Raw genomic sequence first — 17,740 nt, 5'->3', positions numbered from 1 at the left:
TCTTCAATAAGAATTTGAGTTCTCTGACCACCTTCCTTTCACTATATACACTGCAGCCTCACTGCCAGTTTTTTTAGCTTTAAAAAAAAAAAAATCAATGTCTTACAACTTGCATGATTAGAAGTCTATTCTTGCCAGAAATTGCCCTTGTACCTCTTGGTCTTAATTACCCATGAATCAACCTTTGGACCCTTTGAAATTATAAACTGGTCTTTGTTATATAGCTTAACATTTTTCTTTTTTTAGACATTTAAATAAAAAATTTACTGACGATCTGAAAAATGGTTTATAAAACAGTAGCTTTTCCAGAAAACTTTAGCTATAGTGCAATGTATTTATCATGTTAAAATGTAATAAAATGCAAAAGCTATGAAACAAGTGACCATCCTTCAACAATCCAAGCAAAGATAAAATGCCTAATGAACAACAAGGATGACTTGTAAAGGATGGGGTTTTGAAGTAAGCACCATTAAAAAAGTGGGGGGCGGGGATAGAAAATGGAGGAGGGTTCAGGAGGGGGAACACATGTATACCTGTGGCGGATTCATTTCGATATTTGGCAAAACCAATACAATATTGTAAAGTTTAAAAATAAAATAAAATTAAATATATATATATAATAATTAAAAATTTTAAAAAATCAAATTAAATTTAAAAATTAAAAAAAATAGGAAAAATAAAATAAAATAAAATAAAATATAAAATCTTAATTTTATTCAGCATAAAATGCCAAGTCACTGAACTAGTTACTGGCATAAATCTAAGGTTACTTTGTACCCCAAATCTTATAGTATGGTTAAAATAGATGAAACCTTAGCAAAAGTCAATTATACATGCTTTAATTCATTTGTTCTACAATACCAAAAAAGCTAAAAAGACAACCTGAAATTAAGAATACATCACCTACCTGACCAAATCTCAAAGTGGCACTAAATGGAATCCAGTATTTTCCTTTTATTATAATGGCATCAAAGGTTATTGCAACAATTTAAAAGAATAAACAACTAAGAATGTTAAAAAAAAAAAAAGTGGGGGGTGGGGATAGAAAATGGATATGTGTGTTCAGCTGAATTGAACTTTTGGCACTAAGAATCAGAGCATTTTGTCATAGAGCATTAACGCATGTTATAAAAGTGTGTAGTATCAAAGGACTAGAACCACAAGCATTCAAAAGCAGCTTTGTCAATTAAGCAATGAAACACTCTACAGTATGTCTCTCTATTGGCTATCATTGAATACTCTAGTAGCAACTTTGAAATGAAAAAAAGAAAAGGTAGCTCTAACTCCTTTTATTTTCTCTCTTTGAAATCAAACAGATATCCAATAATCCTGTTATATACTAACATTTCCAAAGTACATCATTCATAGAAGAGAAAGACTAAAACAAAAAACAAAAAAAACGAGTTTACAGAGATCCAAACATAAGTGAGTATAAAGTGAGTATAAGTGCCTCACTCAGCTTTCTGATGGTACTCCGGAGAAGACACTTCATAAGTGCTGGCACTAAACAAAGTTGTAACGTTCTTGCCAGATATTTTAGCAAATCATGAAGATAGTTCAGTAATAAAGCAAGACTTTTCTCATCCAGAGGCATATAGGCCAACATTGCTCCAATTTGTGCAAATGGTCTGAACAAATGTGGCACTCCATACACCTGGGACGTGGGTGCATTAGAGAGGTCTGCAAGGATTTCAGAGTACTGAAATCTCTCAAATTTGTAGAGAGGCTGAGTGCCCAGCTTTACAGTGAAGTATTCCTTTTCCTTTCTACTGCTGTTGCTGCTAAGTCGCTTCAGTCGTGTCCAACTCTGTGTGACCCCATGGATTGCAGCCCATTAAACAGCACCCTCCTTACTATTTGTGTTTCCTTGAGATTCCTATAATTTGCATAATCTTCTAGAATGGAATCCACATTCTTGTTGGCAGAAAGATAAAAGAGCTGTTTTTTGCCAGGTAATTAAGTCCCAGTCATCAAAAACCCATAGTTTTAGTTCTTCAGGAACCTTTACTTTAACTTCAACTCTGTTTGTGAATGTTTCCTCATTTTCAGCAGTAGTAGCTACTTGGGCTCTTTTCTCCTGAGGAGACTGAGGTGTCTCACTGGTACCTTCTCTATCTCCAGGTGTTTTGTGTTTGTTCTTTTTTGTTTTCACTTCAACATTTTTATGTTGCAGACCAGAGGTCTTCTTTCCAGGGGCAGCCCCTCTTGGTCTTCCACTCTGCATACTGCTCCTGATTGGCTTTTTGAAGTTCTCATTGTTTCTGCAGATTGGTGCCCATGTATTTGAGTACCCTCCTTTGGAACCCATTCATCCCAATTTTTATTCCAACCACTGTAATGTATTTCACTTGTTTATCCTTTATGGCCACCTTCACACAATTTGGTTCATAAAGAAAAGCCCCCTACCCTCCCCCCCAAAATAGAATAAAATAAAGAAGAGGCCCATGAAAGCACAACACTCTTTCACACTCCTGGAATTTAGGCCTCTGATCCTGCTTTGTCACCATTTATAAGTGATTTGCCACCACTGCCTCCTCCTTCTCCCAGCCACCCCCACCAGCATCTGCTACTCCATACCACCCAATTCCGCATGAGACACACCTTCAGACACCACCAGCTCTAGATCCTGGGCCTGGTTTAGCTCAACATTTTTCAGTGGCTTTCAAAATATGATCCCAGCACCAGAAGTATTGGCATCACCTGGGAACTTGTTAAAAATGCAAATTCTCAGGCCCAACTCCCAAAATTACTGAATCAGAAAAATCTGAAGATGAAGCTTAGCAATATATTTTAATCAGTCCAGTAGGGAACTCTGATGCTTGTCTGAGTTTGAGAGCTACTCTCCTACAAAGTCTTTCCATTACATTAAAAATTTAATTTATTATACATTATATCATAATCCAGGCTTCCCTGGTAGCTCAGCTGGTAAAGAATCTGCCTGCAATGCAGGAGACCCTGGTACAATTCCTGTGTCAGGAAGATCCCTTTGGAAACATTTTTGAAGTATAGACCTGGGGGTTCCTCTACCTCAGAAAAATTCACTAATGGAGTGTGCATTTTCCCCTAGCACTCTAGGTATTCTTTACTGGAAATCTCTATCATCCGGCCTTAAAAGATGATGTTTCTCTTCAAACTCTGTCTCCTTTGATAACTCCTTTTCCATTGAACTCCAGATTCAGAACTTTTGTATTTGCCCAGAATGGTTTTAATACTGATAGGCTTTCCCCTTTACTTCATTAGGCTCTCAACTTAAAAGCCATCATAACATAGATGTCATCCCTACTATCCTATAAAGAAATATATCAGTCCTGTCATTCTCTAACTTCATTATTATAGACAAATTTTGTTTATACTTCCCTTGGCATCCCTCAGCATGAAGGAAGAGAGAGAGTACTACAAACAAATTTGTACTGTTAAGCTTAAAATATGTTAAATAGTGGGAAACAGCCTGGTCATCTAGGGCATAGTTGGTAGACACAAAGAGAGAGAGAGATATCATATTCTTGGATTGGAAAACTCAATATTGTGAGAATGGACTATACCACCCAAAAAATCTACAGATTTAATGCAATCCTTATCAAATTACCAGTGGCATTTCACACAGAACTAGAACAAAAATGTTTACAATTTGTGTGGAACCACAAAAAACCCCAAACAACCAAAGTAATCTGAAAAATAAATAAATAAAAATGGAACTGGAGGAAATCCGGCTATCTGACTTCAAAATTTACTATAAACTTAGTGATCAAAAATGTACTAGAACAAAAATAGAAATATAGATCCATAAAATAGGACAGCAATTCCAGAGACAGACCTACACACCTGTGGTCAACTAATCTATGACAAAGGAGAAAAGAATATACAATGGAGAAAAGACAGTCTTTTCAGTAAGTGGTGCTGGTAAAACTGGACAGCTACATGTAAAATAATAAAATTAGAACACTTTAAAATCATATACATAAAAATAAATTGAAAAATGGATTAAAGACCTAAATATAGCCAGATACTAAAACCTCTAGGCAAACACAGGCAGAACACTCTGACATAAATGACAGCAAGATCATTTCTGATGTTTTACCTCCTAGAATTAAAAAAAAAAAAAAAAGCGACTTTAAACTTAAAGCTTTAGCATACCAAAGGATACCATAAGCAAAAAGATAATCTACAGAATGGGAGAAAATATTTGCAAATGAAGTGATTGATGAAATTAGTCTCTAAAATATATCAATAGCTCTTGCAGCTCAATATGGAATAAAACAACCCAATCAAAAAATGGGCAGAAGACCTAAAAAGACACTTCTCCAAAGAAATACAGATGGCCAAAAAAAACACAAGAAAAGATGCTCTATGTCACTAATTATTAGAAAAATTCAAACAAAAACTGCCATGAGGTATCATCTCACATGGGTCAGAATGGATATCATCGAAAAGTCTATGAACAATAATTACTAGAGAGGATGTGGAGAATAGGGAACCCTCCTTCTACACTGATGGTGGGAATGTAAATTGATACAACTATTATGGAGAACAGTATGGAGTTTCCTTAAAAAACTAAATATAAAGCTACTGTATAATTTGTCAATCCCACTCCTGGTCATATATCTGGAGAAAATCATAATTTGAAAAGGCACATGCACCCCAAAGTTGCTACAGCACTATTTGCAATAGCCAAGACATGGAAGGAACCTACATGTTCCTGGATAAAGAAGATGTAGTACATATATACAATGGAATATTACTCAGCCATTAAAAAGAACAAAATAACACCATTTACAGCAACATGGATGGACTGAGAGATTATCATACTAAGTGAAGTACGTCAAAGATATATATCATATGGTATCACTTATAAGTGAAATCTAATTAAAAATTTATACAAACTAATGATACAAACTACTTAAAAAACACGAAGAGACTCACAGATCTGAAAATCAAACACATGTTTACTAAAGGGGAAACATGAGGGAAAGGGATAAATTAGGATATTGGGATTAGCATACGCATACTATTTTTACATAAAATAGATAACTAATAAGAACCTACTGTATAGAACAGGGAATTTTACTCAGTATTTTATAATAATCTATATGAGAAAAGAATCTGAACAAGGATGAATATATATATATATATATATATGAATGATTCACTTTGCTATGTACTTGAAACTAAAACTACACTGTAAATCATCTATACTCCAATAAATCTTAAAGAAAACTAAAAAAAATAAAATGTAGATTCCTGACCCCATGTAGACCTTCTAGATTAGACTTTTTGAGTGTTAAGCTCTGGAATTTAGCTAGTGAAGTGAATCTAACATGTTCACCAAGTGATTTATACATACAGTAATGTTTTAAAACTATTCATCTAACTGATTGAATGTACATCACATTCAAAGTAATGAGAAACTATCTAAAGGTATAACGTGCTTTTGTTTTAGACTAGTCTCCCTAGAATATACGTAAAGGATGTAATTGAATAAAGCTATAACAGAGATTGGAAGAGAAGTTATGACTGCTAAGTAGTACAGATAGTGTCCTATTACTGATTTAATTACTGTGCTAACAATAGATATGGAAGTAATGTACCTGTGGAAAAATGTTAAAAGTATAAAACCAACAAAACTTGGTAACAGAGATATGGAGTTAGGTGAAAGACAGGATTGAGATAATTCAGATGATTGCCAGATGCCTGGGAGCTGATCCAACATGTAGCATACAAAAATTATTATTAAAAAAATTCTTTAAATGCCTTCCTGATATCAAAAAGCAAACAAAAAACCAAACACACTTAAGTATATTATTTTACATTGCTTAAGATATTTCAATATTATTCTAACTGATACATTCAGTCTTTCTTTTCTCTTTTCAGAAAATACAGGGCTCTGTTAGCTATTTGATAATGACTGGGGACAATGCTCCTAGAGCTTGTGATATTGGCTCATATGCTAAAGTGTTACTGTGACCTGTAATGCTTTACTATTGACAATGGCAGTGTAAGTCCTTATACAGAATCAGTTCAGTTCAGTCCCTCAGTCGTGTCTGACTCTTTGTGACCCCATGAATCACAGCACGCCAGACCTTCCTGTCCATCACCAACTCCTGGAGTTCACTCAGACTCACGTCCATCGAGTCAATGATGCCATCTAGCCATCTCATCCTCTGGCGTCCCCTTCTCCTCCTGCCCCCAATCCCTCCCAGCATCAGAGTCTTTTCCAATGAGTCAACTCTTCGCATGAGGTGGCCAAAGTACTGGAATTTCAGCTTTAGCATCATTCCTTCCAAAGAAATCCCAGGGCTGATCTCCTTCAGAATGGACTGGTTGGATCTCCTTGCAATCCAAGGGACTCTCAAGAGTCTTCTCCAACACCACAGTTCAAAAGCATCAATTCTTCGGGACTCAGCTTTCTTCACAGTCTAACTCTCACATCCACACATGACCACTGGAAAAACCATAGCCTTGACTAGATGGACCTTTGTTGGCAAAGTAATGTCTCTGCTTTTGAATATGCTATCTAGGTTGGTCATAATTTTTCTATTAATTTCATGGCTGCAGTCACCATCTGAGGTGATTTTGGAGCCCAAACAAATAAAGTCTGACACTGTTTGCACTGTTTCCCCATCTATTTCCCATGAAGTGATGGGACCAGATGCCATGATTTCGTTTTCTGAATGTTGAGTTTTAAACCATCTTTTTCACTCTCCTCTTTCACCTTCATCAAGAGGCTTTTTAGTTCCTCTTCACTTTCTGCCATTAGGGTGGTGTCATCTGCATATCTGAGGTGATTGATATTTCTCCTGGCAATCTTGATTCCAGCTGTGCTTCTTCCAGCCCAGCATTTTTCATGATGTACTCTGCATATAAGTTAAATAAGCAGGGTGACAATATACAGCCTTGACGTACTCCTTTTCCTATTTGGAACCAGTCTGTTTTTCCATGTCCAGTTCTAACTATTGCTCCTGACCTGCATACAAATTTCTCAAGAGGCAGATCAGGTGGTCTGGTATTCCCATCTCTTTCAGAATTTTCCACAGTTTATTGTGATCTACACAGTCAAAGGCTTTGACATAGTCAATAAAGCAGAAATAGATATTTTTCTGGAACTCTCTTGCTTTTTCAAATAGATTATGATTATTACCTAAACTCAATAATTATATTAGAGACTGGCATAAAAAGTGAAGGTGAAAGTGTTAATAGCTCAGTCGTGTCCAACTCTTTGTGACCCCACGGACTGTAGCCTACCAGCCTCCTTTGCCCATGGAATTCTCCAAGCAAGGATATTGGAGTGGGCAGCCATTTCCTTCTCCAGGATATCTTCCAGACCCAGGGATTAAATCCAGGTCTCCTGCACTGCAGGCAGATTCTTACCATCTGAGTCACCAGAGAAACCCAGAGACTGGCATCAGTTCAGTTCAGTCACTCAGTCGGGTCTGACTCTTTGCGACCCCATGAATCGCAGCACGCCAGGCCTCCCTGTCCAACACCAACTCCCGGAGTTCACTCAAACTCATGTCCATCGAGTCGGTGATGCCATCCAGCCATCTCGTCCTCTGTCATCCCCTTCTCCTCCTGCCCCCAATCCCTCCGAGCATCAGGGTCTTTTCCAATGAGTCAACTCCTTGCATGAAGTGGCCAAAGTATTGGAGTTTAAGCTTTAGCATCAGTCTTTCCAATGAACACCCAGGACTGATCTCCCTTAGGATGGACTGGTTGGACCTCCTTGCAGTCCAAGGGACTCTAAAGAGCCTTCTCAAACACCACAGTTCAAAAGCATCAGTTCTTCCGTGCTCAGCTTTCTTCAAAGTCGAACTCTCACATCCATAAATGACCACTGGAAAAACCATAGCCTTGACTAGACGAACCTTTGTTGGCAAAGTAACATCTCTGCTTTTTAATATGCTATCCAGGTTGGTCACAACTTTCCATCCAAGGAGTACGTGTCTTTCAATTTCATGGCTGCAGTCACCATCTGCAGTGATTTTGGAGCCCCCCAAAAACAAAGTCTGACACTGTTTCCACTGTTTCCCCATCTATTTCCCATGAAGTGGTGGGACCGGATGCCATGATCTTCGTTTTCTGAATGTTGCGTTTAAAACCATCTTTTTCACTCTCTTCTTTCACCTTCATCAAGAGGCTTTTGAGTTCCTCTTCACTTTCTGCCATAAGGATGGTGTCATCTGCATATCTGAGGTGATTGCTATTTCTCCCGGCAATCTTGATTCCAGCTTGTGCTTCTTCCAGCCCAGCGTTTCTCATGATGTACTCTGCATATAAGTTAAAGAAGCAGGGTGACAATATGCAGCCTTGACATACTCCTTTTCCTATTTGGAACCAGTCTGTTGTTCCATGTCCAGTTCTAACTGTTGCTTCCTGACCTGCATATAGGTTTCTCAAGAGGCAGGTCAGGTGGTCTGGTATTCCCATCTCTTTCATAAGGTTCCACAGTTTATTGTGATCCACACAGTCAAAGGCTTTGGTATAGTCAATAAAGCAGAAATAGATGTTTTTTTCTGGAACTCTCTTGCTTTTTCCATGATCCAGAGGATGTTGGCAGTTTGATCTCTGGTTCCTCTTCCTTTTCTAAAACCAGCCAGAGACTGGTGTAGTTATATGCAATTCAGAATTTTTCATTGACAGTGTTTAATAGCATATTCCCAAATAACAGTTTTTCCTCCTTTTTCCTTCTACTATATATTTATAGAAAGAGTTTGTTTTATGTTGTTTTTTTAATTACTAGACTAACACCATAGGGTATAGTAATGTGCTAGATAATAACATATACAACTCATTTAATTACTTTTTACGTTTAAAACCAAATTTGAACCAAACATATATATTGGTGAAAATATTTACAAATCATACAATTTTTCATTAGAAATTATAATAATATAAGCAAGTGGTTTCCATGCCAACACTTTTATATATATTTGCCATTATGTAAAAATTGTGGCCTATTTATTATATTATCTGACTTTATATTAGTTGATCTTTTAACGTTTAACTCCTAATATAACTAAAGAACTGTATTTTATAGCCTTATAGTATTACTTTCTCCTTGCTGTCTAGATAAAATAGCATTACCATTTCAGTGATGAGTTATTGTTTAATTATGGCCATAATAGCCTATTGTTGATCATATCTAAAGTGTAGAAATTGACAGGATGCCATTTTAGTTTGCTGGGTATTTTAGAACTAATAATTTGTCATAACAAGTGACTCCATTGTCATTAATATTACCATTACTACTCTCTGTGATGGGAGCATGAGGCTTATCAACTCTGAGGGGAAATGGCACATAGATTTTCACTACTAACTTGAATTTAATGTGCAAATTAATTCAGTGAGCCATGAGGAAACTTTTTATTATGGATAGGCTTTCATTAAGAGGGTGTAATTATGAAATGTTGATATCATTGATCTCAATATTGAATTATTGAAGAAATGTTAATTTCCACACTTTACTAACTTGTATCTACATATCACATATATACCCACATATGTATTTTACATATATGTATATACACATATCTGCACATATGTGTACAATTACATTTAATGGTTTAAAGTTAACCAAATATGTATATTAAACAATTATGTTGTAAAAACCAAATATATTGAATTAAAACAGCATACAAATATACATTTTTTATACTTTTCTCATATTATCCCTCGTGTAATATTTTTTATTTTTCAAAATATTAATACTTCTTTGTTTTAAAAGTGCTTATATTACATAGTATTTGCACCTGAAGAAAATTTGACACTAGTAAGAAAGGAAAAAACCCTCAATAACTACTTTATATACTTTCTTTTGAATAAGAGATACCAGTATTTTAATTTTAATATTTCATTTGAGAAGCACCTGGATAAAATAATTTTAACTCTGAACAACTTAATTACATTTAAATTTACATAAAGTCTGCATCAATATTAGCAAAGAAAAATATTCTTAATCTTCACAATTGTCTTTTTATCTGGATTAGTATAGAATACAACTAGTCATGTATTATTTTTCATATTTTATGAATGTTATTAGCTGTGCTAGCAATGTAACACTGTATTATATAAAGATCAAAGGAAAAAATATACATCTAAGAGCAGCTTAAATTCCACCTCATTCTCCATTTCTTTAGGGTTCCATTTTAAAGGTATTGTTTCAACTATATCAAGAATGTGCTTAGTTCTTAAAATTATTAAAGCATTGAATTTTTAACTATTTAATATGTCAAAACTGGTATTAATGATACTGTCATGAAAATTCCTCTTGGAACTTTATTATATGCCTAAAATTTTTTGTACTCTATCCATTAATTTAAATGATGTACTCTGACCATTTTGTAACTTGAAAGATCACTTATGATTCGTAACATTCAATCACTTACTCTCCCTAGGAAAATATATTTTCCTGGTACAATAATTATGCTCTAAATAATTAAAGTCTTTGTAACTAAATACAAAAAACAAACAGGCAGAAATGGGAAAAGACTACTGAGAGGCAAAATAAGACTTGTCCTCTATGCTTCAAATATCTTATAGTTTTTAATGTAATGTACTCTATCCAACCTTTGTACACAGTATTTCAAGTATAGATAACAGATAAACTATAGAGTTAAAGAAGATATTTGGTAATCTGCCAAATTCTTGTGAAGCCAGAAAACATGTATTTTACAACCAGATCCTCATTTCAAATTATTTCTCTACTAAAAATTAAGGAATATCTTAGATTCATGGATTATCCACAGACTTGAATATGCTCAGATTATCATGACATCTGGTCCCATCACTTCATGGCAAATAGATGGGGAAACAGTGGAAACAGTGACAGACTTTATTTTTGGGGGCTCCAAAATCACTGCAGATGGTGACTGCAGGCATGAAATTAAAAGATGCTTGCAGAAAAGTTATGACCAACCTAGACAGTATATTAAAAAGCAGAGACATTACTTTGCCAACAAAGGTCCGTCTAGTCAAGGCTATGGTCTTTCCAGTAGGAAATGGATCTGAGAGTTGGACTATAAAGAAATCTGAGCACTGAAGAACTGATGCTTTTGAACTGTGGGGTTGGAGAAGACTCTTGAGAGTCCTTTGGACTGCAGGATATCCAATTAGTCCATCCTTAAGGAAATCGGTCCTGAATATTCATTGGAAGGACTGATGCTGAAACTCCAATAGTTTGGCCAGCTGATGCAAAGAATTGACTGATGTGAAAAGACCCTGATGCTGGGAAAGATTGAAGGCAGGAGGAGAAGGGGAAGACAGAGGATGAGATAGTTGGATGGCATCACCAACTCAATGGATATGAGTTTGAGTAAACTCCGGGACTTGGTGATGGACAGGGAAGCCTGGCTTGCTACAGTCCATGGGTTGCAAAGAGTCGGACACAACTGAGTGATTGAACTGAACTGAACTGAACTGGACTGATTCAAGTATCTAGCTCTCAAGAAAGTAGGATCAGGAGTTGTCATTTGCTACAGTGTTTCATTATGAAGAAAAGGCACCCAAAAATATAAAGTCAACTAAAATTGAATTTTACTTTGTGTGTCTTGATTCTCTGCATGCTCCATTTTAACAAGTGGCTTTTTTTTTTTTTTACATTTGTTTATATATTTAACCTTTTAAGTGTTTATTTCCAGATTAAATATAAAACACATATATGCATCCTGCTATTTATATATTGTTTTTAACATTATGCTGTATGCTGTACCCCTAAAAAGAATGTGGATATCTCATTATCCTTTTAATGACTTTAAATATTTAAAATATAAATTATAGCTTTAAATTATCAATTTTGGACCTTTTAAAAATATATAAGCATATAAAGTGAAGTGAAGTCTCTCAGTCGTGTCCGACTGTTTGCGACCCCATGGACTGTAGCCTACCAGGCTCCTCCATCCATGGGATTTTCCAGGTAAGAGTACTGGAGTGGGTTGCCATTTCCTTCAGTACAAATTCCACTGTTCCATAAGTACACAGCATTATTTTCATTATTTTCTAGAATTTTATATTTCCTTTTTTAGCTTCATATGTTCTGTGACAATGTCTCTCAAATTTTAGTTTGCATCATAATCACCTAGAGAGTGTGTTACAATACATATCGCTGGGCCCAGCCCCAGAGATTCTCATTCAGTAGATCTGGAGTGAGGCCCAATAATGTGAATTTCTAACATTTCTCAGGTGAGCTAGTGCTGCTGAAACAGGGACTACCTTTTGAGAACCATCATGTAGGATTGGCTAGCAATGTATTCCTTAATTTCTAACTATATATTTTTGTTAGTTTTTGGTCAATTTTTTACTGTTGATTTATTGCAGAGTGAATCTTTATCAGAAAAACTGAGCTCATTTTAGGCACTGTGGGCTCAAGGGAGATAAGAAACAGTAGGGGGACTGGTTCCTCCCCATCTCATCTAGCTCTGCTCTGTGAAAGATACACCCATCTCTCTTTTTCAATAGGCAAAACCGGGTAACATTTATAAAAGGCTTTAGTTAACTGAAGAATCAATGTCCTCTTGTATGTGATACGGGTTTGGTTTGCATTCATTTAATTTATAAATACAGAGTTGAGGCTCCTATGTGAAGTATTAAGAAATGATTGCAAGTATTCAGATCCTCCTGATATCCACATAACATTTACATGGTAAAATATTCAGAATACACTTCTTTTACCATCAAAAAGATCTACTATGATGTTACTTTTTATTACGTTAATTTTTGGTAAAAATCATGAAACTCAGAATTCATGTCTTAAGCACTGATTTCTTCAGAAAAGATATATTAAAGATATATTACTGTTTTCTTGCTTTTACACAGCAGGCAATGCATGCAGCTTGGCAAACTTGCCATTTTTTAAAATTTATATTGAACCTCTGTTTGGCTGGGCAGTTTGAGGCCCTTTTTCCCCACTCTGACACATCTATCTAAACTTTTTTTTTTTTTTTTTTAAACCCACTCTTGAATGCATTGCCAATTAGTTTTAACTTCACAAAAATGAATGACAACCTGATGAATGCCATCACTGAACACATCATTACTTGAAAATTTGTCAGTTATAAAGACATTCACAAAGGCAGTAATTATAATTAGCAAAAAAAGGCAAATTGCTTCAACTTGGTGTCTTTAACAAAAATATACCCTTATATGTTAATGATGGCTTTCAGTGATATTTTCAACAACTTTTCTACATATAGTGTAAATCTTGTTCTTTCATTTCTCAACTCTAATTTTTGGCAATGAATGAAAATAGAATGCAGTGTTAGCATTTCAAGAAGAAATAACCTAAGGTTATCTTGATATTATACTTATATCTCTAAAATGCTAGATTCACTATAGCAGTGGCATGACATCATTGTTAACTAGTGCATTTCAGAAAAGGTGAAGAATGTAGAAACACAAATGTTTGATATGAAACAAATAAAACTGATAATAAGCCAAGCTGTATACCAAATAATATATGAATATTAATGCTTTTCTTAGTGTAATAAAGAGGAAGGCGAGGAATACTCTTCAGCAGAGACAGGCAAAGGTATTATAAATTTTAGAACTGTATTGTTTAGAATCTATTTGAAAATAAGTTCTTCAACATTTAAATTGTGCTATAGCATCAAAATAGTAACTTCATAATTATAACTGGATTGAATAAAATATATCTAGCATAACTAATAAAATATCTTTAAAAAGAGTGTGTTCAATTTCAAGAACTGCTGAATTATATGGTATTTCTGTGTGAATATCAGCTAATTTTGACTGGTAGGTAATATGAGGTATTTATTTCTTGCAGGGGAAACTATGTTAAATAAAATTTTGAAATTGCAACGTTTTAATATAACAGATTGTTCAGAACAAGAATAAAGTGCTTTCCAAATCAACCAAGGGAATACAGGGAGAGCAAAAATTTTAAGGGGAAATAAATTTATTGTGAAAAAGGAAAGAACAAAGCAGTCAATGTTGTATGAACTTTCAATAAGAAATACAGAAAACTAATGAAAATGAGAAAGAATAATATTGCATAGGAATCTGTAATGTTAGGTCCATGAATCAAGGTAAATTGGAAGTGGTCAAATAGGAGATGGCAAGAGTGAACACTGACATTTTAGGAATCAGTGAACTAAAAGGAAACAGAATGGGCAAATTTAATTCAGATGACCATTATATCTACTACTGTGGGCAAGAATTCCTTAGAAGAAATGGAGTAGCCCTCATAGTAAAGAAGAGTCTGAAATGCATTACTTGGGTGCAATCCCCAAAAGGACAGAAGAATGAACTTGGTTCACTCCCAAGACAGACCATTCAATACCAGAGTAATTCAACTCTTTGTCCCAACCAGAAATGCCAAAGAAGCTTAAGTTGAACAATTCTATGAAGACCTACATGACTTTCTAGAACTAATACAAAAAAAAAAAAAAAAAAATAGAATGTCCTTTTCATCATAGGGGATTGGAATGCAAAAGTAGGAAGTCAGGAGATACCTGGAGTAACAGGCAAGTTTGGCCTTGGAGTACAAAATGAAGCAGGGCAAAGGCTAACAGTTTTACCAAGAGAATGCACTAGTCATAGCAAAGAAACTCTTCCAACAACACGAGACAACTGTACACTTGGATATCACCAGATGGTCAATACCGAAATCAGATTGATTGTATTATTGGCAGTCAAAGATAGAGAAGCTCTATACAGTCAGCAAAAATAAGACTGGGAACTGACTGTGGCTCAGATACTGAACTCCTTATTGCAAAATTCAGAATTAAGTTGAAGAAAGTGGGGAAAACTACTAGACCATTCAGGTATGACCTGTATCAAATTTTACTATTCTATGTTGGAAGTAACAAATAGACTCAAGGGATCTGATAGAGTGCCTGAAGAACTATGTATGGAGGTTTGTAACACTGTACAGGAGGTAGTGATCAAAACTACCCCCAAGAACAGAAATGCAAGAAGGCAAAATGGCAATCTGAGGAGGTCTTACAAATAGCTGAGAAAAGAGAAGGGGAAGGCAAAGGAGAAAAGGAAAGATATACCCACCCTGAGTGCAGAGTTTCAAAGAAGAGCAAGGAGAGATGAGAAAGCCTTCCTAAGTCAACAATGCAAAAAACAGAGGAAAACAATAGAATGGGGAAGACTAGAGACTTCTTCAAGAAAATGAGAGATACAAAACAAACATTTCATGCAAAAATGGGCACAATAAAGGATGCAAATGGTATGGGCCTATGAACAACACAAGATATTAAGAGGAGGTGGCAAGAACACAGAGTTCAGTTCAGTCACTCGGTTGTGTCTGACTCTTTGCGACCGCTTGGACTGCAGTATGCCAGGCTTCCCAGAGCAGAACTATACAAATAAGGTCTCAATTACCCAGATAACCACTATGGTGTGATCACTCACCTAGAGCCAGACATCCTACAGTACGAAGTCAAGCGGACCTTAGGAAGCATCACTATAAACAAAACAGGTGGGGACAATGGAATTCCAGTTATTTCAAATCCTAAATGATGATGCTGTCAAAGTGCTACACTCAATATGTCAGCAAATTTGGAAAACTCATTAGTGGCCACAGGACTAGAAAAGGTCCATTTTCATTCCAATCTCAAAGAAAAGTGAAGTGAAGTTGCTCATTCGTTTCTGACTCTTTGCGACCCCATGGACTGTAGCCTACCAGGCTCCTCCCTCCATGGGGTTCTCCAGGCAAGAGTACTGGAGTGAGTTGCCATTGCCTTCTCCAGGGGATCTTCTCTGACCCAGGGATTGAACCTGGGTCTCCTGCATTCCAGGCAGACGCTTTAACCTCTGAGCCATCAGGGAGCCCCAATCTCAAAGAAGGGCAATGCCAAAGAATGCTCAAACTACTGTAAACTGCACTCATTTCACATACTAGCAAAGTGATGCTCAGAATTCTCCAAGCTAGGCTTCAATAGTACGTGAACCAAGAAATTCCAAATGTCCAAGCTGTATTTAAAAAAGGCAGAGGAATCAGAGATCAAATTGCCAACATCTACTGGATCATAGAAAAGGCAAGAGAATTCCAGAAAAATATCTACTTCTGCTTCATTGTCTATGCTAAAGGCATTGACTGTGTGGATCACAACTACCTGTGGAAAATTCTTATTAAAATGGAAATACCAGATCACCTTACCACCTCCTGAGAAACCTGCATGCGCATCAAGAAGCAACAGTTAGAACCAAACGTGGAACAATGGACTGGTTCCAAATTGGGAAAGAACTACGTCAAGGCTGTATATTGTCACCCTGCTTATTTAACTAATATGCAGAGTACATCATGAGAAACACTGGGCTGGAAGGAGCACAAGCTGAAGTTAAGAATGCCAGGAGAAGTATCAGTAACCTCAGATATGCAGATGACACCACCCTCATGGCAGAATGTGAAGAGGAACTAAGCAGCCTCTTGAAGGAAGTGAAAGAGAAGAGTGAAAATGTTGGCCTAAAACTCAACATTCATAAATCTAAGATCATGGCATGCAGTCACATCACTTCATGCAAATAGATGGGGAAACAATGGAAACAGTGATAGACTTTATTTTCTTGGGCTCCAAAATCATTGCAGATGATGACTGCAGCCATGAAAAAAAGGACACTTGCTCATTAGAAGAAAAGCTATGACAAACCTAGACAGCTTATTAAAAAGCAGAGACATTATTTTGTCAACAAAGGTCCCTATAGTCAAAGATATTGTTTTTCCAGTAGTAGGGTATGGATGTTAGGGTTGGACCATAAAGAAGGTTGAACACTAAAGAATTGACGCCTTTGACTTGCGGTGTTGGAGAAGACTCTTGAGCATCCCTTGGACTGCAAGGAGAACAAACCAGTCAATCTTAAGGAAATCAATCCTGAATATTCATTAAATGGACTAATGTTTAAGCTGAAGCTCCAATACTTTGGCCACCTAATATGAAGAACCTACTCCTTAGAAAAGACCCTGATGCTGGGAAAGATTGAAGGCAGGATGAGAAGGAGACAACAGAGGACAAACTGGTTGGATGGCATCACCAACTCAATGCACATGAGTTTGAGCAAGCTCCGGGAGATGGTGAAGTTCAAGTAAGCCTGGCGTGCTGCAGTCTATGGGGTCACAGAGTCAGACACGACTGAGCAATTTATGTATTTTATTCCAAATGTCTGTCTAGCTGTCCAAAAAAGCTTATCTTTGACATTGCTGCTCCACAATGGATTTCTATATGTAGTTTAGTTTATTTCTGGACTTTTCTATCCATATGCCAATACCAAACTAATTAAAGAACCTTTTCAGGATGTTGTCTTGGTTGGTAAAACTACTTCCTTCCTAATATAATTTCCCTTTTAGTCTATATATCCACTGCTCTTTGTTTGCTTCTCTTTATGAACTTTATTGTCAACTCGATCCCCTTCATTTTAAAAATATCATTTTTGTATTTACTGGGATTCCATTAAGTCTAACAATTTTCTTAGTTCAAGTTATCTGACCCCAAGTTTCATTTGCCTTCTTTTACATCATGTTCCAGAAATTTAACTCCCAAATTTTATACAGATTTTAGAAATAACATTGCTTTTCATCAAGCACTCCATGCTGTATAAAATCAAATGAAGATTATATATTAAATGAGAATTGTGGGCAGAATAACAAACATAATTTTATCCTTTAAAGACATTCTTTTAAAAATGCTAATATATTTCAACTTATTTTACTGGGATTCTGCAAAATCAACAAGCCAACAACAGACTAGAACATGTGTTTTTGCAAAAATTATTATATACTTTTTAA

General features: G+C 35.9%; 1 non-coding gene and 1 pseudogene across 1 annotated transcript; both read right to left on the bottom strand.

The window, feature by feature from the left end:
• Positions 1-1,357: 1,357 nt before the first annotated feature.
• LOC139179711 (mortality factor 4-like protein 1) lies at positions 1,358-2,507 on the bottom strand (annotated as a pseudogene).
• Positions 2,508-15,713: 13,206 nt separating this feature from the next.
• Positions 15,714-15,786, bottom strand: TRNAS-GGA (transfer RNA serine (anticodon GGA)). Its single transcript has one exon. It is a non-coding gene; the product is annotated as a tRNA-Ser (tRNA).
• Positions 15,787-17,740: the final 1,954 nt, after the last annotated feature.

Source organism: Bos indicus, chromosome 1 (genome assembly GCF_029378745.1).
Source record: "Bos indicus isolate NIAB-ARS_2022 breed Sahiwal x Tharparkar chromosome 1, NIAB-ARS_B.indTharparkar_mat_pri_1.0, whole genome shotgun sequence".
NCBI classification, from domain to species: Eukaryota; Metazoa; Chordata; class Mammalia; order Artiodactyla; family Bovidae; genus Bos; species Bos indicus.
The sequence above is the reverse complement of the archived record's forward strand: the minus strand, read 5'-3'. Positions and strand labels throughout refer to the sequence as shown.